This window comes from Lissotriton helveticus, chromosome 7, assembly GCF_964261635.1.
Source record: "Lissotriton helveticus chromosome 7, aLisHel1.1, whole genome shotgun sequence".
NCBI lineage: Eukaryota > Metazoa > Chordata > Amphibia > Caudata > Salamandridae > Lissotriton > Lissotriton helveticus.
Genome location: NC_136068.1, coordinates 1,061,121,365 through 1,061,147,863, shown reverse-complemented (window position 1 = coordinate 1,061,147,863; position 26,499 = coordinate 1,061,121,365). Strand labels below are relative to the sequence as shown.

Sequence of the window (26,499 nt, the reverse complement as noted above, 5' to 3'; positions counted from 1 at the left end):
TCCAAAAAATCAAAAAAGACTACAGTGGAAAGGAAAATAACACTGGAAATAGGGCCCGAACTAAACCCCAGGGAGAGGTTGGTATCGGCACCAACCCCTGAGCTAACACCAGTCCCCAGACGGAAATCTGGTATCCTAAAATTCTTTTATCTTAAGGACCCAATGGCGGCGATTTATGCACAGACTGCGGAGACTTGCAAGCTACCAAGCCCCATTGTGCCATCAAATGTACCCTCACCTGGGGCTAACAGTTTGCAGAATAGGCCAAGTAGCGACACAGAGCGCCTATCTCCATCATTGCGTTCTGGTCCCTCGTTCCAAGGCAAACCTGCGCTAGTAACCGCCCAAGTGCACCGTCCCAATATCCTCGAAACAACAAACGAAAGCAAGGGAGGTACAGTAGAAAAGGACACCCCAGACAACTGCCTCATGAAGGACACCAGGCAGAACGAGAACAAAAGCGGGATAGTCATGGAGCCAGTCAAAGTGAGCAATCACTCAACGGCAAGCAAGGGCGAGCCGGAGGGAAACACAGGTCACACAAATCCATCCACCTCACCCGGGCAAGAAGGAGACTCTTGGTTAAAACCTCTTTTCTTATCAAATGATTCACAACTTGAGGAACTCACTGAGAGAATCACAAAGTATATCGACTCACAAGGGAGAGCGCCACAAGCAGCTCATGGTTTTGACGATCGACACTTGAGTCCGGGTATGATGGTCTCAACCCCGCGTGTCCGAGTGCCAAAAAAAAGTAAACAAAAATCTCCCACAAACGATAGCATTGTTATGCAGGCAAATCAACCACATCCCACACACTCCGCGCCAATCACAATTTCATCGGGGAGTACGTCTGACTTAGAATCCAAGGATTTAAGTAAAATCCAAAAAGACGAGCCCACCACGCCATGGACCCAATCTCTGCTAAATACTCTTGAGCAAGCAATAAGAGTGCTGAACTACCAATCCAACAAAATGGAAGTTCAGATAGACCTTATTACATTAATGGCCGGGCACATATCGGGCATAAACGCTAAACTGGACTCTGTCTCAGCGCTGTTAACAACTCAGGGGAATACAGAGCCAAATACCAGCCGGAGCAACCAACAACGAAACTGCGGATGTGGAAGTATCATCGAAAAGCTAGCAAGCCTCCCGGCCATTTTGATGGACATTTTAGGGGAGGTAAAACAACCACGCGTAAACAGTGAGACTACAGACACCAAGCCCAACCAGGACAAATCACAACCATACAAGAGACTGCTCTTAAACGGATGCACAAGAAGTACACAACCAACGGATCAGGAGCAACTAGTAAAGGAAAGTGGTATAGACAAATCAGCTTCAGACACTGAAGAAATACAACCCATCCAACAACTCGCTTTTGAGAATAATCCAACAAAGAGACAAAGGAAAAAGGCGAGGAAGGCCAGGCTTAAGTATAAGAACCAAGTAAACCAAGTCACTGGCAAAATCTTCCCCATATTTAACACTAATATCCATCATGATAACAAACTCAATTTCGAGAAAGTGTCGCCAGTGGGCGAGGTAACTCCTGTTGACCAATATAACAAATCAAATCAACTAATCAGAATAAAGGGCGAAGGCGCCAGGTCAGAAGCCAAAATAAACCTGTCACCCCCCCCCACAGGGGACAACACACAAATGGACACAAGATCGAACAATCAGCGACAACAAGTGCAAGAGCTGGGAAGGAATACAAAAAAGAAACTAACACAAGCAGTCAAATATGGAGATTGCGAGCACCAAGAGCTGTCATCAGTCCTGGAAAAAAACTGCTCGGTTAATAAACATACCCACAGAGAGGCCCGCAACCTGGTTCCAAAAATTATTTTTGAGCAACAAGCACCCACGATGTTTGAAAGAATTGCATATGAAAATCACGGACCAGAAACAGCTCTTGAAATCAACACCGTGACAACCCCCATGCGAATCACCGTCCGAGATAAGGAACGCAAATGTGCGCTATTTCGAAGGGAGCAAAGCACGGCTCAAACCAAGTCAACAAATGTCGTTCCAACTAAAAAAAAAAGCAAACACTACGGAGGCAGTACAGAAAGAGCAAACACAACAATCGATCCAACTCGCCTGCGATAGTCCTCAACCTCATAACCCGCCAACATGTAATGTAGGTTCAACGCAGAAGGGGCCAAGCAAGTATCCAGAGCCATTCGATCTAAAACTAACTTTTATCCCGGAATACCCAACAAGGGGGACTCCGGACATTTTGAATCGAGGCAATTTGTTAAAACTGTTCAAAGAAACGTCGTCTCTAAAAGAAATCACCACTCAGGACCTCCACTCCGTCGAATTTCAACAAAACGCTAATAATGCGGACACTGAAGAAACAGTCACAACTTGGGCCTCAAAGGACCTGGTAGAAAGGATATACCTGGCAAGACCCCATTTTGAATCATGGGGAATATCCTTAATGCGACACAGGCGCCCCAGGTACCCCCATCCCTTACAACCCAACACAGGTGACCAAAACAAGGGGCAAGGGAGCAGAAGTCAACATACCACTTGTCTACGAGGCGCCCGGGCCTCTACGCCGGAGCGGGCACACGAATGTCATAAACCGAGAACAACCGAGAACCAGGCAGAATGATATGCTCCCCCAGAACCCAGCAAAGAAATCAAAAGTTAAAATCTGCTCGTGGAATGTGCACGGCTTTCGAGAAATGGCTCAGGACCGCGAAACTCAAGCTTTCTTCCTACGTCAAGATATAATCTTGATCCAGGAATCATGGAACCTGCAATCGACCCCCATTTCAGGCTTCAAAGAACACCAGATTTATGCAGAAAGCCTGTCCACCCATGGGCACCCCCGCGGTGGATTAACAACGTATGTAACTCATAAACATAACTGGGTTTCAGAGGAGATAGACGTAGGCCTGAAGTGGGCCCAAGTGATCAAAATCACCGAAGCCTCATCATCGGGAACTGAGCCATGGAAAATGTTAATTTTCAACGTCTACATCCATCCTGACAGAAAGGCACAAAAAGAAAAACACGCGTCCTTGCTGTCACTCATTAAGGCCATCCAAAGGTGCTTTTCGCAATACCCACAGGTAATTTCGGGGGACTTTAATAACGCCCTAATTGACCAAAATAAGGCGAAGGTGAAGATGACTGGAAACAGCAGTGGAAAAAAACTAGTATCCAGACTAAACGAATATGGTCTGTCCATCCTGAATGGCAACACAAAGGGGGACATACCGGCAGCCACTACATATTTGAGCGGCAGGGCCCGTTCAATAATAGACTATTCAATAGTAAGTCACAAGCTTATCTCCAGCGTTGACTCTTTTGGTATAGAACATCGACCTGAAAGTGACCACTTCCCCCAAATAATAAGCCTGAATATTGCACCAAGCACGGCGCCAACAACAACCTCCCTCTCACATCACGCAACAAAGTTTAATCTGAGGAAATTAAAATGGCGTGGAGATGGGTTGGGCAAAATCACGGACTCAGTTAAAACCCATATGGCCAACTTGGGAATCCAAAAGGAGGAGGACCTTCTACCAAAGTGGGAGGGAATGATTCAGGTCCTGCAGCTAAACTTCCCAGCAAGGTCAGGGAATCACAATTATTTTAACACTAAGAAGGAGCCTTGGTTCAACATGGAGCTAAGATCCAAAAAGAGAAAAGTTGCTAAAGAAGTCCGAGCCCTCGCAAGTCAAAAAGCGTTGGGGTCCGTGGCAAACAAATCCAACCTGAGTGAAGCCAGGAGTACCTACAGGAAGGCCCTGAGGGCTGCAAAGTACCGATATAAAGAAACCATCTGGAAAAACTGTTAATCGCGGGAAAACACACTAATAGCCGGGACTTCTGGGGCATAATAAATGACCTTAACCAAGGGGCAAAACTGCAACAAGAAGCAGGTGTTGGAGCAGAAACCTGGATCAGACATGTACAAACCCTATACAGCAATACAGACTCAGGCCACTTTAAGGACTTAGGGACAGCTAAGGATAACAAGGAGGAATCCAAGGGACCGAACAACAAGGAACGTAGGGAACCAGAGCAGGAAGAACCTCAGAAGAGGACAACAGAGCTAGTTGACCTAACCACCAAAAGCGAGCTGAGGATGATAATTTCAAGATTAAACTCAGAGGGTGCAGCAGGCCCAAATGGGCTGCCAAACGCGATCTTTAAGCACGACCCAGACTTGTGGGCAGAGACCCTAACGCCTCTGTTCAACCAAATATACAAGCAAGCAGAGTTACCAGCCTCTTGGAAAGGCAGCATCATCCATCCCATCTTCAAGCATGGAGACCATCGTAATCCCTCGAATTTTAGACTAATATCCTTAATAGACGTAGAGGCTAAACTTTACGCCTCCAGTATTTTGCTCGAACTACAAGCTTGGATATTAGAAACAAAAATCATCCCAAAATTTCAAACAGGATTCAGGCAAGGAATGGGAACAACAACTAATCTAACTTGCCTGTCTATCCTAACGGATCAAGCAAAAGTCAAAGGCACTCGCTTGTATGCCTGTTTTATAGACATCAAGTCTGCCTTTGACCGGGTTAATAGAGAGCGTTTGTGGAGAAAACTAGAGAGCTGGGGGCTGCCACATCAACTCTTAAGAGCCATCAAAGCCCTACATCACCACACTTGGGTAAGAGTGAAACTGGGAAACGGAGGTAGCACAACCCGTTCCATACAAACGCACCAGGGCCTAAAACAAGGCTGTGTATTGGCCCTCACCCTTTTCAACCTTTTCCTCTCCGACCTCTCAAGCGTGATCACTTCAACAGACAGCCACCCTCCGTCTTTGGCCAACAACCCAATACACTACCTCCAATATGCCGACGATATCGTATTGTTGAGCAAAACTCCGATCGGCCTACAAAGAGCTATCAACAAATTAACCTTGTACTTAGAACAGGAAAGCTTAGAACTAAACAAAGAAAAAACTAAAGTGGTCCGTCTAGTAGACCCACAAAAGTTAAGGTATAAATGGATGGCCCAAGGAACACCAGTCAAAGAACAAGAGTACTACAAGTATTTGGGAATTACAATCACCAAGGGAGCAAACGACAAGGATCAGAAAATAGCACTTAAAGCGAAAGTACAATCTTTAATCTTTGCGTATCGGTCCCTTAAGGAAAAAATGGAATGTCCCAACTATAACCATCTGTTAAAAGTAATGGCAGCGCAGATTATGCCCACCCTATCGTACGGTATAGTCACGTGGTGTGGCAAGGAGGTCGATCTCTTAAACGATCTACAGATTAAAATTTACAAATCCGTTTTCAACTTGCCAAAATCCGCCTCTGCCTCACAAGTCAGGCTCGAATTTGGTCTGCAAAATCAGAAGTTCCGGAGCATGAGCGGCTTCGTGAAATTCTGTCACAAACTTAGATCTGCAGACCCAGAGACACTGGACTGGCTAAGCTGGGAGGAAATTAAAAAATGGGGGGAAACTGAAACCCCGAACTCCTGGGGAAAATATCTGAAACTCAGTGTGGAAAAGTTGGAGCTGGACGCAGTCTGGAATTCTGAGACAGACAAAGCAAGGCTAAGTAAATTAGCCAACTTGTCAGCAAAAAGGAAATCTTTCTTGGAGGACAAAGAGCTATTGGCAAAACGTCGGCATGCCTGGACCATCATGAACTCCTTCACAACCCAACAACCACAAGCATATTTGTTATCCCACTTCAGTGGTCATTTAAAAAAGGCCTTTACAGCTTACCGGATGGGGATGCATGATTCAAAGGACTTACTACCGGTTTGGAAACCGTCTCACCAATCGAAACAATGTCGCCTCTGCGGCTACAAATCTGAAACCCTTGTCCACCTTTTTTGTATATGTCCGGCCTTGATCAGTCAGAGACTACTGCTATTGAAACCCATATTCAACGCACTAAATATACGTTCCTGCAGATATGCAGTGACAAGCTGGCTTGGAGGTTCCTCCACAATCTTGGCATGCCGTGGAGCTAAATTCATGGCAGAAGCAAGAAAATGCCTAGAACTAACAGAACAGGAGGCCCAGCCAGCCGGCGGGACTACAGGCTGACCCTAATGCCCAGATCTTATATGCCCAGTACCCAACAAAAAGAGATGGAGAGACACTATTCTCAGTATTTTTTTTTTTTTAAATTTTGTTATTATATTGCAAATTTTGTAACAATTTTAACTAATTATGCAAATAAAACTTTTGACACTTTTGATAGGTACATATAGTGAAAACAAATGCTTGTATACAGAGCGATATGCTGTAAATTTCTGTTTGCATATGGTGCTTATGTGGGGAAGAGCCAAATCTTGAGTAGTTTTCTAAAGATAAGGTGGTTGTCGGTGGACTTATATTGGAGGGTAAAGAGTTCCATAGTTTGGCTCCTTGAACAGAGCAGGATGTGCCACATATGGTCTTTTTCTTGAATGGTGGGATTTTGAGGCGAGATGCTCCTTTAGAGCGGAGGTTCCTTTGTTGAATGTGTTTGGTGATTTTATTCCTGATGAATTCCATGTATTACCTTGTGGGTGATACACAGCAGCTTGAACGTGGATCTTCTGGCAACCGGTAACCAATGCAGGGCTTTCAAGGAAGGGGAGATGTGGTCTCGCGGTTTGATATGCAAGAGTAGCCTGGAAGCCGAGTTCTGAATTCCGTTGTAGTCTTTTCATGGTCGTTAAAGGTGATCTGTAGTAGAGGCTGTTGACGTAATCGAGTGTGGACAGAACAAGGGAGATGGCAGCTTAGACCTTGTGTGGAAATCCCAAATGAGGGAAAATTCGTTGCAGCGTTTTTATAGTAGCAAAGCTTGATCTTGGTAGTTTATCCACTTGGGCATTCATCGACCGCTTGGAGTCCATGCTCATTCCGAGGTTTCTTACTTCCTTCGATACTTTAGGCAGTGATCCCAGTTCATCAGGCCATGCGGCAAGTGGGTTGTAATGTTTCCAATTGCCACACGTGACTATTTCAGTTTTTGAAGCATTCAATTTGAGATGGCTCCAGGTCATCCACTGATCCACGGCTCTGAGCCAGCTGAAAATTGATGATTTTCCAATGTCTTTGGGGCATTCCAGTTGGAGGAGTATTTGCGTGTCATCTGCATAGTTATAGCATGTGAGGTGAAATTTTTTGATCAGTACTGGTAATGACTCCATGTAGATGTTGAAAAGCATGGGCGAGATGATAGAACCTTGAGGGACCCCTGCTTTTGTGGAGTAAGGTTTGGACGAGAAGGGTGGGATATGGATGACATTAGTTCTGCAAAGGTAGGACGCGATCCCGTCTAGAGCAGTTCCCTCTATGCCGGCTTCATAGAGTCTTTGTTTCAGAGTGTCATTGTCAACCGTGTCAAAGGCAGCTGAGAGGCCCAAGAGGAGTAGCGCAGCAACCCCGTTGCGGTCAACCGTATTCTTTAGGTCATCCCAGATAGCAAGGAGGGCAGATTCAGTGCCTCTGCCCGTACGGAATCCTGTTTGGAAGTCTGAAAGTATGTCATTCTCTTCAATGAATTGTGACATCTGGGCGAACGCTGTTCTTTCTATCAGTTTGCCCAGGAACGGTCCATTTGTAATGGGTCTGTAGTTGTCAGGGTTCAGTGGGTCCAAGTTTGTTTTCTTCAGTAAAGGGCGTATGTATGACTTTTTGAGTTCTTCTGGAAATATTCCAGTAGTTAAGGAATCGTTGATGATTCTTCTTACTGGAGTGGCAGAACAGGTTGTTAAAAGAAAGTTTGTGGCGGACAGGGGTCAGAAGGGCTGCCGGCAGGCCTGCTTGCTCTGACCAGGTCCATAAATTCATTGTGTGAGATGTGTTGAAAGGAACGGAGAGGCTTGATTAGAGCATTCTTTGATTGTTGTTTTGTACAAGGGTTAGTGCTGGTGCTTTGTTTCTGTTTTAAGTACGATTCCAACGTGTCTGCTTGGTCCGTGTAATGATTTGCCAGTTTGTCTGTGAAATCTTGAGTAACAGGATGAATACCTTCTAGGCAATTTGGTTTGCGAAATTCATTGAGTATTTTATAGAATTCTTTATTTGCACATTTAGCGTTTTGAATTTCGTCTGAATAGTACCTTTTCTTAGCTTTTTTGATAGCCGACTTGTATAGTCTGTTAATTTTCTGTAGGTGAAGTTTATCTTGTTTGGCGTTTGGTTTGAGCTAGGTACTTTGCAGCTTTCTAATTTGTTGTTTTATGTCTTTTATTTCTATGTTTCTCCAAGGTGCTTTTTTTCTTTTGTTCTGTTGTGTGGTTTTGAGTGGTATCAGGATGTCAAAAGCTTCCTGTAGCCACTCATATAGATTTTGAACAGAATTGATGGTTTCCAGATTTGTTCTGGATGTTAGTTGTGTTTCCAAGTGTTACAAATTGAGTTTGTTCCACGGCTGATAGGTGGATGGATGTAAGGTAGGTTTAGGTGAGTCGCTTAGCGTTGTTTTATGTTGGAAGGCAAGCAAGTGGTGGTCTGAACATGTGACCGGAGTTTGAAAGGTAACTAGTTCAGTATTAGCAAAAATGAGATCTAGGATATGTCCAGCAGTGTGTGTCGGATTGTGGACAATCTGATGCAGGTTCAATGCGTCTAGCCCTTTCAGCCCTGTCTATCAAACCAAATGTTAAGGTCACCCAGAACCCATAGGTTGGAGTGTATTCTCAGGTTTGAAACTGTGTCTAGAAGTGCGTCTGGGAATGTTGCCTTGGTGGAGGTCTGTAAAGGAGCAGGAAGTTACAGGAGGAAGACATTGTAGGATTGTATCTTGTTAAAAGAGCCTCACAATTCTTTATTGAGATGTTGTCAATTTTAGTGATATGTATTGTTTGCCTGAATACAACAGCTAGACCACCTCCTTTTTTGGCTATACGATTTTAGGTGATTATTTGATAGCCTAGAGGAATGGCTTCATGCAGGACTGGAGCCATATCTTCTCCCAACCATGATTCTGTTATGAATAGTATCTCTGGTTTTGCATCGGTGAGAAGGTCGTAGATGTGATGCCTAATGTCTCCCAGAGGTAAGTTGCGCTATATAAATCTGATGAAAGATGAAAAAGCAGAAAGAGGCAAAACATTAGTTCCACCAAAGCGGATGTTAACAGTGTTTTGGCAACCGGAAACTGATAAGAGAAGCAGAGGAGGAACAAGCATTGGTAAATGCAGGGAAATGTTACAGCCAGTAGAAATGAAGGAAAAGTTAGTGGCATCACAGGAACCAATGAAAAGTCAGGAAAAAGAGGAGGCAAGTGGAAGCCCCTTTTAACTATATATTAAAAACAAAAGATTTAACAAACACAGCGCAAGTGCTGTGCAGGCGAAACCTAAAATGGAGCTTCAGTGGCCTTCTGAGGAAACAAACCTATAGCTGATATATGGAAGGCAGCTACAGGTCTACCTCTCCTACATCTACAAAGCATTACTTAGATGTATTGGCACGTCAACAAGCCAGTGTGGGACTAGCAGTCCTACGTACATTATTTCAAACAACTGTAACTCCCACGAGGTTACCATCGCTTAAGGAGGAGAACTGGTTTTCAGTCTATGCTAGGCATGTGTATCTACAGCTTCTCATGCCTCAAATGGATATGTTACTTACCCAGTAAGCATCTGTGACATGTTGATTTACGTGGGCCCACTGTGTTTGTTACAGTTACTTTCATAGTTATTTAACAAGAGACTCCTTTACCATGGACATAGACTTATACTACACTAGATATCACCTTCTATCCTCACCCGTCATGCGGGAAAACAATCTAACAATGGAGTCGATGACCATAGTAGAGGACCATAGGTTTGGTCAAGGATAGCAATATTCAAGAACATACCCAAATTGGCTTCTGTTCTGCATGTCTGTGCAGTGGTCTGAGAAAAGGACGGCGCTTTATGTGACTGGGGAATTTAGATGAAATACAAGTGCCCCCGTAATTACTGAACCAACCTGAAAGGATGGGACATTATCATCCAAGCAGGATATCTAGTGTTATTACTTATGTAGCCGAAGACGTCAAAGTCTCGCCAAATGATTTAGACACATGACCCTTTGTAGCAATGGTGGCTTATTTTTAATGGACATTGGGGCTCTGCCTTTCCAATTTTAAACACAGGCAAACATTTCCTCTACACTTAAACAGCAAGAGCATTTACTAGCTTACACATAGGGCATAGCATTGCTTCGTTTGCTTAAGTGTGTAGATTCCAAATCATGCTGCCTGGCATATGTTTGTGCAGGGTGCATTACAGTTCCTCCCGAATACCACTGCAGTCGATATGCTTTGCTCTTTTTAAGGAGGGGAAAACAGAAGGAGCGGGGTATAAACCAGGGCTGAATTGGCACATAGCGGGTGCTTCTACATGCCCAGTGTGACACTTCATCCATTGATGTTGGCACATGGTTCCTGAAGTCGGATATGGAAAAGAGGTTGTCCATTCGTTTTTGAACCTGTAATGAACAAGGGTCTGGCGACTCTGGCTGCATGCAGGTAATGATGAAATACTGCGCTGAATCAGTGTATCATTTTATGTTTAGCGTTGAAAGGGGCACTAACCATCTGACCTTCCGGAAAACTCTTAAAACCCATCTTTTCACAAATGGTTAATTTTGACCACCCCCACTCAGTCACTCTTGAGCTCGTATCTGCACATTCCATGTTCTTCCACCAGACAAAAGCGCGGAGATACCCCTTCGGGGGTCTATTCAGGCGCGATATAAGACCATAAATAAAATAAATAAATAGGTTCAACAGAAATTGATACAAAAGATCCTGAAATCATTCTGCAACCATTTTATCAAATTGTACGTTCATTAACGTTTGTGACTTTATAGCTGTGCATGGACAGTCTCCCATTTCTCTGGGTATCACTTTATTTAATCGTAACCTATGTTATTTTCTCTTCCACTATCTATCAAACTTCTCAGTTGGTCAACGGTTTTAATAGGATTGTGTGTATTTTGGAACAGTTAGAACATACAATATTACACATTTTTACTGAAGTGTTCTCAAACACAATACCATATTTACCACGAGGCTCGAATATGCCTATTTATACAAGATACTTTGGCCATGCTGTTTTTCCAAAAGTTTAGTTAAGTTGCCTCCACCTTAAAAGAACATTAAAAACAAATTCATTATTTTAAGTTTTAGAAGATTGATGCTGAACATAATTGTTTTATAGAATGAACTGTAGATTAGGTTTCGCAGAGGTATTTCTAGAATGTCACTCTCTTTGGTGTTACAGGAGAAAGGAACTGCAGAAAAGGATACACACTAATTACATCTATTCTAGTTTTAGGAAACTACCGATTCGATAGAGGTTTTACCTGTTAGTAGCATGTGATTTAAAAGTGCACTCAAATTATTCTTTAAATACTTCTTCATAAACTCCTCAAGCTTTTTTACTCAACACCTTTCGATTTTACCAAGGCTGGAGTGTGAATTAGACTGTCATAGCTATCCTCAGCAAATAGATGCAAAAGAGATTACAGGAGTCTATTATGTTGCACATATGCACATAGTTGAAACAGATAACCTTTCTGGTAATTTGCTCTTTAGCCTATTCCTAATGTACAAACCATTCCTGGTCTCCGGCTTTCCATTTCATTCCTTGTGTTCTTGCTGTGCACTTTTTTTTACTACCTTCAGGGCTGTGGGATTTATTAAAATATATACTTGACTATGGGATAGGTTACTTCATAAATATACTTTTTCTATAAATAAATCCCCTTGTCCATTTGGTCCCATGTAGTGCAGCAACAAATTATGGCAGCGTTGTCATTATATTAACACTCTGATGTTAGCCTTTCTGATTATGCAAGGGCTCGTTTTATAGTAGGGTTTGAATTCTAGCAATTTCCTTATTTTGCCACCTTTCCGCAGATCTATGTACTGGGGCTGGAGGTAGCTTTAAGCAATAGTTTCAGGGTTGGAATGCCCTTGTGAGCCTGTGCAAACCTACTTAATTGCAGGGCTTTTCGCCAGCTCTTCTCTAATCTTTTCGCTTACCGAGAAAGGCTGGCAATTTACTTCTTCCAGGGTTGGGAAAAAATTGCCTGGAGGGAAAGTGAACTTGTAAATGCCCAACAGTTTTTCACATGAGCAAATCTTCACCTGCATATTTGCTTGTGCTAAAAAGCAGTTCACAATTTTGTTCTAGGAATACGATTTCCTGGCCTACTGCAGTAAATTCTTATGACTTCATGAAAGCCGTAACTCTGCACTAATGCAAGGACCATATACCATGGATGCAATTTGTGACTTTCTTTAATAATTAGGCTCTAATTAGGTCTGGAGTTACCCAAGACCTTTTGTTTTTATTAAAATGTGATCTCTCTCGCTCTATCCATCCACCTATTTACTGGCTTCTGCTCTTTCACAAGGAGTATATTGGCACACAAACTATTTTTATTAAGTGCCAGGGACTACTGTGGCAATATGTGCTTTTTAATATCCAAAAATATTTTTGCTTTTTGCCAATGTTTATTATAATGGTGAAGGCCTGGCAGCTATTGTAGTGATGGCCTGGCTGCTCCCTCAAAGTTTAAGGAAAAATCGTATCAAAACAAAGCACACATTGATAAAAACTTGGCTGACCACCAATATCAGACCAATTGGCTTTGCCAATGCTTGTTTGTTTTCATGTTTGCAGGTTTACAAATATTTTGTTGAAACTGGTTACACTGATTTTCCAATATTTTTGGGAAATACTAGCATGCATCAACCTATTTTACTAAATGATGCTTCAAAGAATGTATCTTACAAAGTTCACAATAGTTAGCAAAACGTTTTTCCCCCCATAGTTGCATATTTTTTGTGAACACTTTATTTTGAAAGCAAAGGATCATCAATCTTGCTTTCAAGATTGTGCTGATATTTACTCTGGGAACATTGCACATAGCCTCATATTGTTAACATTTTCAAACATTTGTACACACTTTTACAATGGAATCACTCTCATTAGTGCAGTCTCAGCTTACATTTCCTTAGAATTCTCAGCCTAATATGAAAGGCTTTGTATTAATGAACCATCAATACAAGTTCGGAAGGCATTAACATATGGAGACAAATATTACCTTAACTGCAGATAATGCCCTTCCCTGATCCATAATGTGGTACTGTAAACTAGCAGCCAAAGTGGTTGGGCCTGATTGTCCCAAGGACAAAACGAAAATGTATTGCCCTTGAGCCCAGACAATATGTCCTTGGAGTCGGGCTATAAGAATTCCACACCCCTGACCATATTGAAGGGGTGTGCGTCCCGCCACACTACGGGCCAGATGTACCACGTGCAAAATAGCTCCTCTTGCGACTCGCAATTTGCAAGGTGCTATTTGGCATGTACAACAGTGTGTTTAACACTGTTAGCGACTCCCAATGGTGTTGCAAATTGCGAGGCTCGTGACTATTAATGAGCCTCTTGCAATTTGCGAGCCCATTGGTAATGACAGGCCCTCCCAGGGATGGTGGCCTGCTGGGCTCAGCAGACCACCATGTCTGGGACTGCTTTTAAATAAAGAAGTTTTTTTTTTTAAATGCAGCCCGATTTCCTTAAAGTAAAACGGGATGCATTTAAAAGAAGAAAAATGAAACGTTTTAGTTTCATTCTTTAAGGGCAGGTAGTGGTCCCTGGGACCACTGCCTGTCCTTAAAAATATTTTTAGAGACAGTCTCACAGTGGAAGGGATCCCCTTCTTCAAGAGGGTGGTAATTTGCGAGTGTTTTGCGACTGCAATTACGTTCGCAAAACATTCCTACATGGGGTTGTGGTCGCTATTAGGAAGGGAACGCCCCTTCCTAATAGCGACTCACAATTCCTAAATAGCGAGTCGCAAATAAATTGTGACTCCCTATTTAGGAATTGTACGTAGCCCTTTCACATTTTGCATGCGTAAACTGGTCGCAAACCGGTTTGCGCATGCAAAATAGGGTCGAACATCTGGCCCTAGGGCTTCTAGAGTGGCATGCTGTGCATATTCAGCTATCTAGTGGTGGGAACCGGAAAGTCCTACTTCTTTTAAACTTTTTTTCTTTCCCTCTTCTTGGATATGGGTGTGTCTGATGAAACAAGATTCCTCGAGAGCAGCTTATTAACCACCTCCACTTTGTGTGGCCATGCCTTCAGATTATTTTTTCGGCTCGGAGATGCCTGCTATTCTGCAGGAAGCTATACCAAAGGGGATGATGGACAGAGCGCTTGAACAAATCAAACACTCACACCCAGTCAACTGATCTGGGTTTAATCCATCATCATTCTTTAGCTCACTCTGCCACCCCAGTTCAGACATGGCCATATGCAAATCAGTGTAACCCTGTGCCTCATGGGAACAGTCCAGCCCCAACTGCCAAGCCCTGTCTTCCCTAGACCGGAAACAAGCATCCTGGGACCGGCTCCTGGCTATTCAGCCGTCATCAGCCAGGCTAGCTTGAATCCAGTGGCAAATGAGCAAGGGACCCACGTCTGGGCATACCCTGCCAACGTAGGGCGAACAAAGCGATACCAAAGGGGATGATGGACGGAGCGCTTGAACAAATCAAACACTCAAACCCAGTCAACTGATCTGGGTTTAATCCATCATCATTCTTTAGCTCACTCCACCACCCCACTTGTATTGTTGGCCTCTACTCCAGGTACTCCTCTAAAATAAGTAAAGTGGAGGAGTCCTGGTTTTTAGTTAAAAACCTATTTAATTAAACCACCAATAGAGTAGTCTCCACTAGGTGATGAAGTATTAGATCTAATAAGTCAGTAGTATAAATATTAAACTTTGTAACAGTACATTTCCGGGTCATTTTAATCCATATTGTTAGCCCACTTGAATGACTCCCCGCTGGTGATGGCGAAACGTCTATGTTGTAATTCGAGCCCACTCTATAAACTGGTTGTAGGGCACCTCTCCTGAAAGAGATAGATATGGAAGCGATCTATAAAGTTCCCCCAATGTACATCATTCACTTTGGACCTCAATCCTGCCACATTCCAGGAAAGTAATTCCATCTTTTCGGGGGTCTCTGTAGCATTAGGTACTAGAACTAATACAGATTTCCTCCCCTCTTCTCTGGTTTCAATTGTATTTGCTTGTGCCCTTGAAGGCTCTGGTGTAACAATACTATAGGCGTCCTTTCTCAGACTAAGTGGAGTTGCCCTCTCTGGTCCCCCCCTGTCCACTCCTCATACCCAGACTACCATAATCCTCCGAAGGAGATTCTAGAGCTTGCCCTAATACAAATTGCTTCCCTTCTATTCTGATCTTAGTTGTGTTTGCTCGGTCTCTAAAAGCTTAGGCATGGAAGCACTATAAGTATCCTCTCTCGAACTGGGATAAGTTACTATCTCTATGCTGGCCTGCCTGAGAAAGTCATCCGTAGGCGGGAATAGGAAACCTCCTGTCCCCAATGCCACATCAGCTACCCCAGGTAGGGCCATATATTTGTTCTTAGATTAAAATTGCTCAGCATGGCACAATGGTTGAAATGACATTTTTCTGTTAGTGAGATCAGGTCAAGATGTTCATAAAAAGAGAAAAAAACGCCTAGAGGTAAAATCTTTACTATTCTAGATCAAACAATACTTGCCCTGGCTTGAGCCATAATCTTCCTAATACCATGGGGTGATGAAAGTTAGCAATTATACAATCCCCTATAAACGTCCTAGGCAATGGTCCCACTCAACCCACCCTGCATACAAAAAGGATCTCATTGTGAAGATTAGTATCACAATTTACATTACAGCAGCAGCGGTGCGTCCATAGGGGCGTAGGGGCGTAGCCCCACTAAGCCTGGACGCACCGCATAGCATACACAAAGAAATGAATATATTGAATTTAATTTTGAGCAGCCGCAGCGCTTCAATCCGGGTTGCGGCGGGACCCACCCGATTTAATAGGGAGTCCGAGTCAGTCAGTGTGCAGGGGGTGGGGCTGGCTGGTCTGCTGAGTGACAGTCTGCAGAGTGCAGACGTCAGCAGGCCAGCAGCAGTACGGTGTGCACACAGTGCGCATATGAAACGTAGGGCTGCATCTAGCCCGAGCATGCGCGCTGGCCAGAGATGCTTACAGAATGAAGGGGCCGGGAGAGGGGTGCTGCTGTAGCCGGGCCCCGTGGTATCATGAAGGCGCCAGGGCGAGGAGTCAGTGTGCCCCCCTAGCCAATCCTGGCGCTGATGCAACGCCAGGAATGGCTGGTGGCACACTGGCTCAGGCTCAGCACTGCATGGCCAATCACTGTGTGACTTCATTGTGAAGCCATGCAGTGATTGGTCATTCTGGACGGCGCGCGGGCTGTGACCTTGTCCTGGTGTTGAACGAGTCGCACAGCACTTAGTGACTCTCTCCACGTGCACACAGGCAGCAGTAGAGGGCCCCGGGCCCTGGGCCCCGGGCCCGGTCACCACACAAGGATACCGCCAAGGGCCTCCGCAGCGTGCTTGTGAGGAGCCTCTCAAGGTAAATATATCACTGACACTTACAGAAGGGCCGGCTTTAGGGCAGTGCGAACGCTGCGGCTGCACTGGGCACTGGTCTGTGGAAGTTCATTCTTAAAGCGCCGAGAGGCAGAGAGACCACGGCATAGAGGTGAGTGTCATTTCTTTCGTGGTGGGATTTGATTGGTGAACTCGTGCATAGCAATGACTCTACATTTATGCTTCTTTCGTTGCAGGGGCGGTGGGTGACATTTGAAAGCGGTGGGGCGCAAAGTGATTTCCATACAACACGTAGCGAGCGAGCGCAGCGAGCGAGCCCGAAACCCAAAAGGGGGGTTTGGGGCGATTACCCCCCCCAAGAAAATTTTGAAAAAAAAGAAGAAAAATCGTGCATTTTGAAGCAAATCTGAGAAAGCAGGAAGTTTAATAAAGCAATTGTGAAAGTGCAGTTATTACATTAATAGATGTCATAACATAGGTAGCTGCCACTGGTTGCTTAATAGAGTCATATAGTGTGCCCATAAATCAAAACAGTGTGTGGTGCTGATATACAGGACCACAGGGGATTAAGAGAGTCATCTGTAAGAGATTTACTGTCAGCAATGAAGATTAAGGTGAAGCCTGACATATTCTTTCCATGAAAAACAGCCATCCTGTGTGTGTCATGGTTCCAAAAAATTATCTTATAGTCTGGAGGGCTTGCTTTACACCGCAGTCTGAACCGCACGTGTTCCGACTAGGCAAGCTCTACCACACTTGCCTTACCACGCGTATGCCATAACCACACATATGCATGGTTAAGGCAGTGCATGGTCTAGATGCTGGAGGACAGAAGGAAGAAGACACTGCCGTGAGATAAGTGGGGCTGGGCTTTATTTTTCATGGCTGGGAGGGGGTCAGATAGGTTTTAGGGAAGGGGTTGGGGAAGTTTAATGGACAGAGCAAGGTGGTGGGGGTTGGGGTAGTGCAAGTTAATGTGTGGGGTTTTAGGACTTAGGTCAGTGGCAGGGGAATGGGTAGTTGGGTTATTTTTTAGGCAGGGGATCATGGTAGGTTTTAGCGCAGTGGAAGGGGTTGGGGTAGTTAAAGGGACAACACAGGGTGGGAAAAGGGTTGTGTAGGGTTTAAAGCCTTAGGGCAGTGGGAGGGGAATGGGTAGTTGGGGTAATTTTTAGAGCGTGGAGGATTGTGGTGGATTTCAGGGTGGTGGAAGGGGTTGGAGTAATTTAAGGGACAGAGCAGGGTGGGTCGGGGGGTCAGGGTAGTGTAAGTCAGGGTGCAGGGTTTTAGGCCTTAGGGCAGAGAGAGGGGACTGGGTAGTTCGGTTTGTTTTTAGGGCAGGTTGGGGTAGGTTTTAGGGTAGTGGAACTGGTTGGAGTTGTTTAAGGGACAGCGCGGGGGAGGTGTAGTGTTGGGTCTTAGGCCTTAGGGCAGTGGGCAGTGGCAGGGGAATGGGTAGTTGGGTTATTTTTTAGGCAGGGGATCATGGTAGGTTTTAGCGTAGTGGAAGGGGTTGGGGTAGTTAAAGGGACAACACAGGGTGGGGAAAGGGTTGTGTAGGGTTTAAAGCCTTAGGGCAGTGGGAGGGGAATGGGTAGTTGGGGTAATTTTTAGGGCGTGGAGGATTGTGGTGGATTTCAGGGTGGTGGAAGGGGTTGGAGTAATTTAAGGGACAGAGCAGGGTGGGTCGGGGGGTCAGGGTAGTGTAAGTCAGGGTGCAGGGTTTTAGGCCTTAGGGCAGAGAGAGGGGACTGGGTAGTTCGGTTTGTTTTTAGGGCAGGTTGGGGTAGGTTTTAGGGTAGTGGAACTGGTTGGAGTTGTTTAAGGGACAGCGCGGGGGAGGTGTAGTGTTGGGTCTTAGGCCTTAGGGCAGTGGGCAGTGGCAGGGGAATGGGTAGTTGGGGTCATTTTTAGGGCTGGGGTGGGTAGGTTTTAGGGCAGTGGAAGGGGTTAGGGTAGTTTAAGGGACAGCGCAGGGGGTGGGGTAGTGTAAGTTAGTGGGCAGGGTTTTAGGCCTTAGAGCTGTGGGAGGGGAATGGGTAGTTGGGTTCATTTTTAGAGTGGGGGCAGGGTAGGTTTTAGGGCAATGGAAGGGGTTGGGGTGGTTTAAGGGGCAGCAGGGGGCTGGGAGGTAGGGCTAGTTGTAGGCCTAATGGCAGTGGGAGTGGAATGGGGAGGAGGGGTAGTTTTTAGTGTTGGGGGTCGGGTAGGTTTTAGGGCAGTGGAATGGAATGTGGTAGTTTAAGGGGCAGCACAGGGGCAGGGGTGGTGGGGTGGTCAGGGTGGAGGAGGGGTAGAGGCGACCCTAGCCACACATACCCCTTTACCATTCATGCTTATACCACCAAATTTCGTGGTAACGGAATTCGTGGTTATGCGTGGAAATTTATGGTAAAGGAATGCTTGGTTAAGACACATTCGTAGTTGGGCTGCGTGGTAGAGGCAGGGCAAGGAAAAGGTTTGGGTCCGGTCACTGACCAACTTGGACCACTCAACTATACTGAACAAAAGGATGGCTGGTCAGGTTTTACTTGTTTTTTTATTTTTGTTTGGGCACACCCAGCCTAGAAGTACCGAGTGGTCAATGCGTTATTTTATCTGTTTTCTAGTATTCAAAAAACTTTGTACATTTCATTTTTATATGTCAAAGAAGAGAAAAACAGTCATCAAACAATAAAGAATGCATCCAAAAACAAAATGTGCACAATATATACAAGTGGTCAATATATACAAGAATGATGCAAGGTTTGCAAACACACCACAAATAAGATAGCGATAAGCAAATTATGTAAATACAATGCCTACATGCAATATTTCAGAAACAATAGGCACCAGTCCTTCAAAATTTATAACAGAAGACCAGCGGACAACACATTTCATAGAAGATGCCTGCTAGTCTTATAGAGCCAGCGATTAGATGTTAAGATGGTCGCTCGACTAGGGACAGAGAGTGTAATTTGATTTAAGTCTCTAGTGGCACCCTTCTTCTTTACCCCTGGCTCAGGGTCAACGCGTTTCGAACCACAGAAAGGTTTAGGGTTCTCCTCAGGACACGGACTGGATATAGCAGTAACTGTGAATAATCATAATGAAATATGGTGCGAGTATAGATTGCAAGCACGTCTTACGGACTCAGCAGACTCAAGGACCAAAGGTTGTAGCTACCTGGTTGTAGTGTTAGTTATGCAGATGTATACGGGCAGCAGCCTCACGGGATGTTCGGTGTCTGCAGAAAAATAGAGAGTGGCCTGTCACTACCAAGGAGCTTATGTGTCGTACGGGGCCAGGAGTGACTTGGAAATGGGCATACCTGATTCATTTTGTGGCATCCACGATGTTAGTCTGAGTGCGGATGGTTCTGTTGTACAGAGAGCACAGCGCCTGGGAACAGAATGAGAGCGCCCACGAGTGAGTCTATGTAACCCAAGCACTATGTACGTTTAGCAAAGGGCTGCAAGAGGGGAGCATACCTGGCTTGAATACAGTTTGACGCGGTGAAGGGTAGTCTGGCTGATCGGTCCAGCGAAGTTTACGCAAACGCTGTGAATGAAACAAGTGAACGGGGCTTGATTAGATACAGAGCGATGGCGAGCGCGCCCCCACCCCGAGTCAGCCAAAGGTCGCAGCGTTCTGCGTAGGCTCACCAACCCGGTGGCATGCTGGAGTTTTTTTAACAGAGAACTTACTCGAGAAGCAGGAAACAGGGCGTTCTCCTCCACCTCAGTCACTCCGGCGTCTGGCAACCAAGCTGCCCGAGCCGGTTTCAATAGTTTAAAAGTGACGAGCGGCCATATTGGCTGGGTGTGTCTAGATGCTGGGAATGCTGGAACTGGTAGTTCAAGTGCCTAGCGAAAGCGCTGCAGACATAATGCGCCGTGGTGCTGCCCTGAGACAACCAAGCATGAGAAACAGTCACAGACAAAATTAGAATCAGGTTCATTATTACAAGTTGCTGACTTCCGACATTTCGTTCAACCCTGAGATGGTTGTGTCGAATTTCAAAATTAAATAGGCTTCTTTTTGGGACAAACGTGTCTCCGGGTCACCGTTTCCACCTTTAATAGCTGCCAGCACAGTCCATTTCAGGTCATTGGTCGAGTGTTTGTGTTGTAAGAAGTGTGACACTAATGGTGCTGAAAGGACTTTGTTATTAATACGGGAGCGGTGCTGTATGATCCTTTGTCGGACCTCTTGTGTAGTCTTGCCAATGTACACTTTGTCACACGGACACTGAATTGCATACACTACATTTTTTGTTTTGCAATTCGTGTGATCTTCATGGCGCCAGAATCTTTTGCCATCAGAGAACAATGAACCTTCCATAGTGAGATTGCAGACAGAGCATGTCCCGCATTTGCGATGTCCTTTGACAGGGGTCATGCCAAAGATGGTACTCTGGGTGTCCTTTTTTGGTTGGGGATGATTTGATGTGATCAGCTGTCCTATGCTCCGGTTCTTCTTGAGGGCAAATAATGGAGCACCTACCTCGGGCATAATTTCTTCCACCAGATGCCAGTTTTTTCGGATAATCTTCTGCAAAGGGTGGGTATGAGGTCCAAAGGTGGACACACAGACCATTCGCGATGTAGGCGATCTCTGCCTCTTTTCTAGTAGATGTTCCCTAGGGGTCCATCTGGCCCTTTTCATGGAATGCTTTAGGAGCTTGCGGGGGTAACCTCTCTCTTGCAATTTCTTTGTGAGTGCGTCACCATGGACATCAAAGTCTTGTACCCTTGAGCAGTTCCGTCTGACCCGTAGGTATTGCCCATAGGGCAAGTTATTTTTGAGACTCCTCGGGTGGTAGCTCGAGAAGTGGAGGGCATTGTTTTTGTCCGTTTTCTTCTGGAAAAGTGTGCATGCCAATCCTTCGGGAGATGACTTGACTTCGACGTCCAAAAATGGTAGGGCTTTTGCATCATAGCAGAGACTGAACTTGATATCCGGACTCCGGTTATTAAGCCAGCAGTGGAATTCCTCCAACAGCTGTGTGCCACTCCAGATACACCACACGTCGTCTATGTATCTTAGCCACTGGTGGATGTGATCTCGGTATGGGTTGTTATTATACACATACTTTTCCTCATATTGGCCCATATAGAGGATCGCTATTTCAGGAGCAAAGGGACAGCCCATTGCTGAGCCCTTGATTTGTAGCAACATTTCTTCCTCGAAAGTGAAGAAATTTCTTTTAAGAGGCAAGCGTGGTAAAACCATTCGTGTTTCTATCATACAAATCTAAATCACTGACCAGCAAAGGGGTTTCCCAGCATTGTAGAGTTTTCGATCCAGTCCTGCGTCCTTGGACTGCCTGCCCCTAATGTAGTTTACATTGTTCAAATCAAAACATTTGAATGGCTGAAAAGCGGCATAGAGAGCTTTGCAAACACAAAATTATTTACAAATGCAGTTAGTGAAATGGAGCCAGTGGGAACCGATTGAAAGCAAGTAGTTTAGTTAACCTTTGTCCATTGATTCAGTTTATTAATGATTGGAGGAGCCTTTTGACATATCAAAGAATCAAAGTAAAATATGGACTGCCTTATAAATTCTATGTCTTTCTCTAGGGAAATTTCTCCGACCCAAGTCTTATTTTTGTTGGTGAGAGTTAAAACGCGAAACCATTAGAACCAAATTACACATCTTTATTTCCAAATGCTCACTTGTGAAAAGGAAACAATAATTGGATTCTTCTTGTGGACCATGTATTATCGTTTAAGGACATTGCTCGTCTTACAATAAACTCCAAATTCTACATGCATTTTGAGAGGCTAGACTTAAATATTCCCTTCTGGCACCTAAATGGTTATTTTCAGAAGAATATTAGCGTTTGAACATTTCAAGATGTCTTTAAGCATGGCTACATATATATAACAGCTGCACAGTAAATGAAATAGGAACTCTTTAACAATCTTGCTTCATTTCCTCTTCACCCTGCCCTCTCCCATGCACAAACATGTACGTGTTCACTCTCTCTTCACACCTCTATATGCAACATTTTCTTTTCCTGCTGTTAGGTTTCATCTGCTGCATACCTCCTTCACACACTCACCTACAGAATCATAATTAAACCTGGCACATATGGAGCTATTGCTCTGTACACGCTGCTGAGAGGCCAAGGATTGGATGTGCAAGTTGACTGAACACCTTTGTGACCCACTGACAGGCACAATGAGACTTGCACACTTACTTTATCAAGTCAAAATGCTCTTGATCTCATCACACGGGGGGGGGGAGGGGGATGCGCGCCATTCTATCATCTCACTACTCTGCTTATTATCGCCTGACCCTTCTATAAGTCTTTTTGTTCCCTTCCCTGTGTCGCTTATTTTACTCTTTATCCCCCGCTCCTCACCTGCAATCTTTGAAGAGTCTGCTCCTCCTTCAGAGTGGCAGCCACCCCGTGAACATGAATACAGGGCTCGCTATTGCACTCATTTCAAGCCCCTCAAAGCCCTGCCACCCTGGAGTTGGAGGAATCCTTGGGTGCCCTGGAAAGTTCAAGGCTGCATAAATGAGGGTTGCCACCTGTTGGTTTTTACTGGCATTGGGGTGGCGTGGTGAGCACAATAACGATGGATTAAACCCAGATCTGTGACGACTGGGGTTGAATGTTTTGCCATTGTGCAACATTCCGTCCATCATCTTGTGTGTATTGATTATGCCTAGCCAATACAAACATGATGGAAATCACTTCAGGTCGGTGTTTTACCCCCTTCACATTACACCCTTCAAACAGCAAATAAAGAAAGCGTTTTCAAACTCGCGCTCGAACTGCTTTGACTATCCGTCACTGATAAACATGGAAAAAAAGACAGAAAAGCCATTTTAAAAATGAAAACGGGCGTGTTGATAGAGTCCTCTTTTGATTGAAAGATCATGAGCGGGCCTTAGCAGAATCTTGAGATATGAACAAATGCCCCGTGTTTCTGTCTCGCCCTCTCTGGCGCTCCATGGAGGAAGGTTCCGCTGCATGTCCGGCGAGGGCTGCCGTGTGATGCCTCCTCGCTGGCTGCTGCTATGGCTGCTGCGGCCCAGCAGGGGGCAAAGACCCTCCTCCCCGATGACCCCTGCTGGGCTCAGCTACATACGTTCTGCCAAGAAGCTAATTTATTTTTCTCTCATTACATATTTCAGATGTAACTTGTTTCGGATTTACACCGCTGCAAAGGTGTTTATTTAAACAAAAGCACATTTTGACAAGTTCATCGGAAAACCCCACTTTATTTTCGAGGCGCTTTGAATACCCGTCTTTGACCCCGAGGGAACGGTGGTCCAGGGTCTGGAGAGAACGGGTCCAGTATCTGCGCACCCTCTGGCGATATTTGCATTCAGTCTCTCCTCCCTGTGCTGATGCTCCGTCCACAAACACGTTTATTCATACAGCGCTTTATAATGTGCTTCTGTAATTTCTAAGCACTGTAACCATCAGATGCAGCTATTGCATCTTTTAATGGCACTGAGTTTACCGACCTCCGAAGCATGAAGGTTGGCGGCAGAAAGAGTCCATCGTCCTGCACCACGGGGCGAGCTTATGCTAGCCACGCGCATCTCTCTTGCATAAGCCACGCGATTTAATATTTGGCATCATCTGGGTGCAGGTTCTGCCCCGTCTGATCCCGGGTCTCCCCCGTCCCCTCCCCTTCCCCGCACTCGGTCCCGACGCTCACTCACCGCAACTTGTTAAAGGACTTTGAGACTAAAGATCACAACGAAAGAAGCATAAATGTAGAGTCATTGCTATGCACGAGTTCACCAATCAAATCCCACCACGAAAGAAATGACACTCACCTCTATGCCGTGGTCTCTCTGCCTCTCGGCGCTTTAAGAATGAACTTCCACAGACCAGTGCCCAGTGCAGCCGCAGCGTTCGCACTGCCCTAAAGCCGGCCCTTCTGTAAGTGTCAGTGATATATTTACCTTGAGAGGCTCCTCACAAGCACGCTGCGGAGGCCCTTGGCGGTATCCTTGTGTGGTGACCGGGCCCGGGGCCCAGGGCCCGGGGCCCTCTACTGCTGCCTGTGTGCACGTGGAGAGAGTCACTAAGTGCTGTGCGACTCGTTCAACACCAGGACAAGGTCACAGCCCGCGCGCCGTCCAGAATGACCAATCACTGCATGGCTTCACAATGAAGTCACACAGTGATTGGCCATGCAGTGCTGAGCCTGAGCCAGTGTGCCACCAGCCATTCCTGGCGTTGCATCAGCGCCAGGATTGGCTAGGGGGGCACACTGACTCCTCGCCCTGGCGCCTTCATGATACCACGGGGCCCGGCTACAGCAGCACCCCTCTCCCGGCCCCTTCATTCTGTAAGCATCTCTGGCCAGCGCGCATGCTCGGGCTAGATGCAGCCCTACGTTTCATATGCGCACTGTGTGCACACCGTACTGCTGCTGGCCTGCTGACGTCTGCACTCTGCAGACTGTCACTCAGCAGACCAGCCAGCCCCACCCCCTGCACACTGACTGACTCGGACTCCCTATTAAATCGGGTGGGTCCCGCCGCAACCCGGATTGAAGCGCTGCGGCTGCTCAAAATTAAATTCAATATATTCATTTCTTTGTGTATGCTATGCGGTGCGTCCAGGCTTAGTGGGGCTACGCCCCTACGCCCCTATGGACGCACCGCTGCTGTTTCGTTGTGATCTTTAGTCTCAAAGTCCTTTAACAAGTTGCGGTGAGTGAGCGTCGGGACCGAGTGCGGGGAAGGGGAGGGGACGGGGGAGACCCGGGATCAGACGGGGCAGAACCTGCACCCAGATGATGCCAAATATTAAATCGCGTGGCTTATGCAAGAGAGATGCGCGTGGCTAGCATAAGCTCGCCCCGTGGTGCAGGACGATGGACTCTTTCTGCCGCCAACCTTCATGCTTCGGAGGTCGGTAAACTCAGTGCCATTAAAAGATGCAATAGCTGCATCTGATGGTTACAGTGCTTAGAAATTACAGAAGCACATTATAAAGCGCTGTATGAATAAACGTGTTTGTGGACGGAGCATCAGCACAGGGAGGAGAGACTGAATGCAAATATCGCCAGAGGGTGCGCAGATACTGGACCCGTTCTCTCCAGACCCTGGACCACCGTTCCCTCGGGGTCAAAGACGGGTATTCAAAGCGCCTCGAAAATAAAGTGGGGTTTTCCGATGAACTTGTCAAAATGTGCTTTTGTTTAAATAAACACCTTTGCAGCGGTGTAAATCCGAAACAAGTTACATCTGAAATATGTAATGAGAGAAAAATAAATTAGCTTCTTGGCAGAACGTATGTAGCTGAGCCCAGCAGGGGTCATCGGGGAGGAGGGTCTTTGCCCCCTGCTGGGCCGCAGCAGCCATAGCAGCAGCCAGCGAGGAGGCATCACACGGCAGCCCTCGCCGGACATGCAGCGGAACCTTCCTCCATGGAGCGCCAGAGAGGGCGAGACAGAAACACGGGGCATTTGTTCATATCTCAAGATTCTGCTAAGGCCCGCTCATGATCTTTCAATCAAAAGAGGACTCTATCAACACGCCCGTTTTCATTTTTAAAATGGCTTTTCTGTCTTTTTTTCCATGTTTATCAGTGACGGATAGTCAAAGCAGTTCGAGCGCGAGTTTGAAAACGCTTTCTTTATTTGCTGTTTGAAGGGTGTAATGTGAAGGGGGTAAAACACCGACCTGAAGTGATTTCCATCATGTTTGTATTGGCTAGGCATAATCAATACACACAAGATGATGGACGGAATGTTGCACAATGGCAAAACATTCAACCCCAGTCGTCACAGATCTGGGTTTAATCCATCGTTATTGTGCTCACCACGCCACCCCAATGCCAGTAAAAACCAACAGGTGGCAACCCTCATTTATGCAGCCTTGAACTTTCCAGGGCACCCAAGGATTCCTCCAACTCCAGGGTGGCAGGGCTTTGAGGGGCTTGAAATGAGTGCAATAGCGAGCCCTGTATTCATGTTCACGGGGTGGCTGCCACTCTGAAGGAGGAGCAGACTCTTCAAAGATTGCAGGTGAGGAGCGGGGGATAAAGAGTAAAATAAGCGACACAGGGAAGGGAACAAAAAGACTTATAGAAGGGTCAGGCGATAATAAGCAGAGTAGTGAGATGATAGAATG

General features: G+C 45.7%; 1 protein-coding gene across 3 annotated transcripts in view; it reads left to right on the top strand.

Moving 5' to 3' along the window:
- Nucleotides 1-26,499, top strand: part of CYTH1 (cytohesin 1) — an 836,242-nt gene that overhangs the window by 679,099 nt on the left and 130,644 nt on the right. The gene's annotated exons all lie outside the window — the stretch shown is intronic.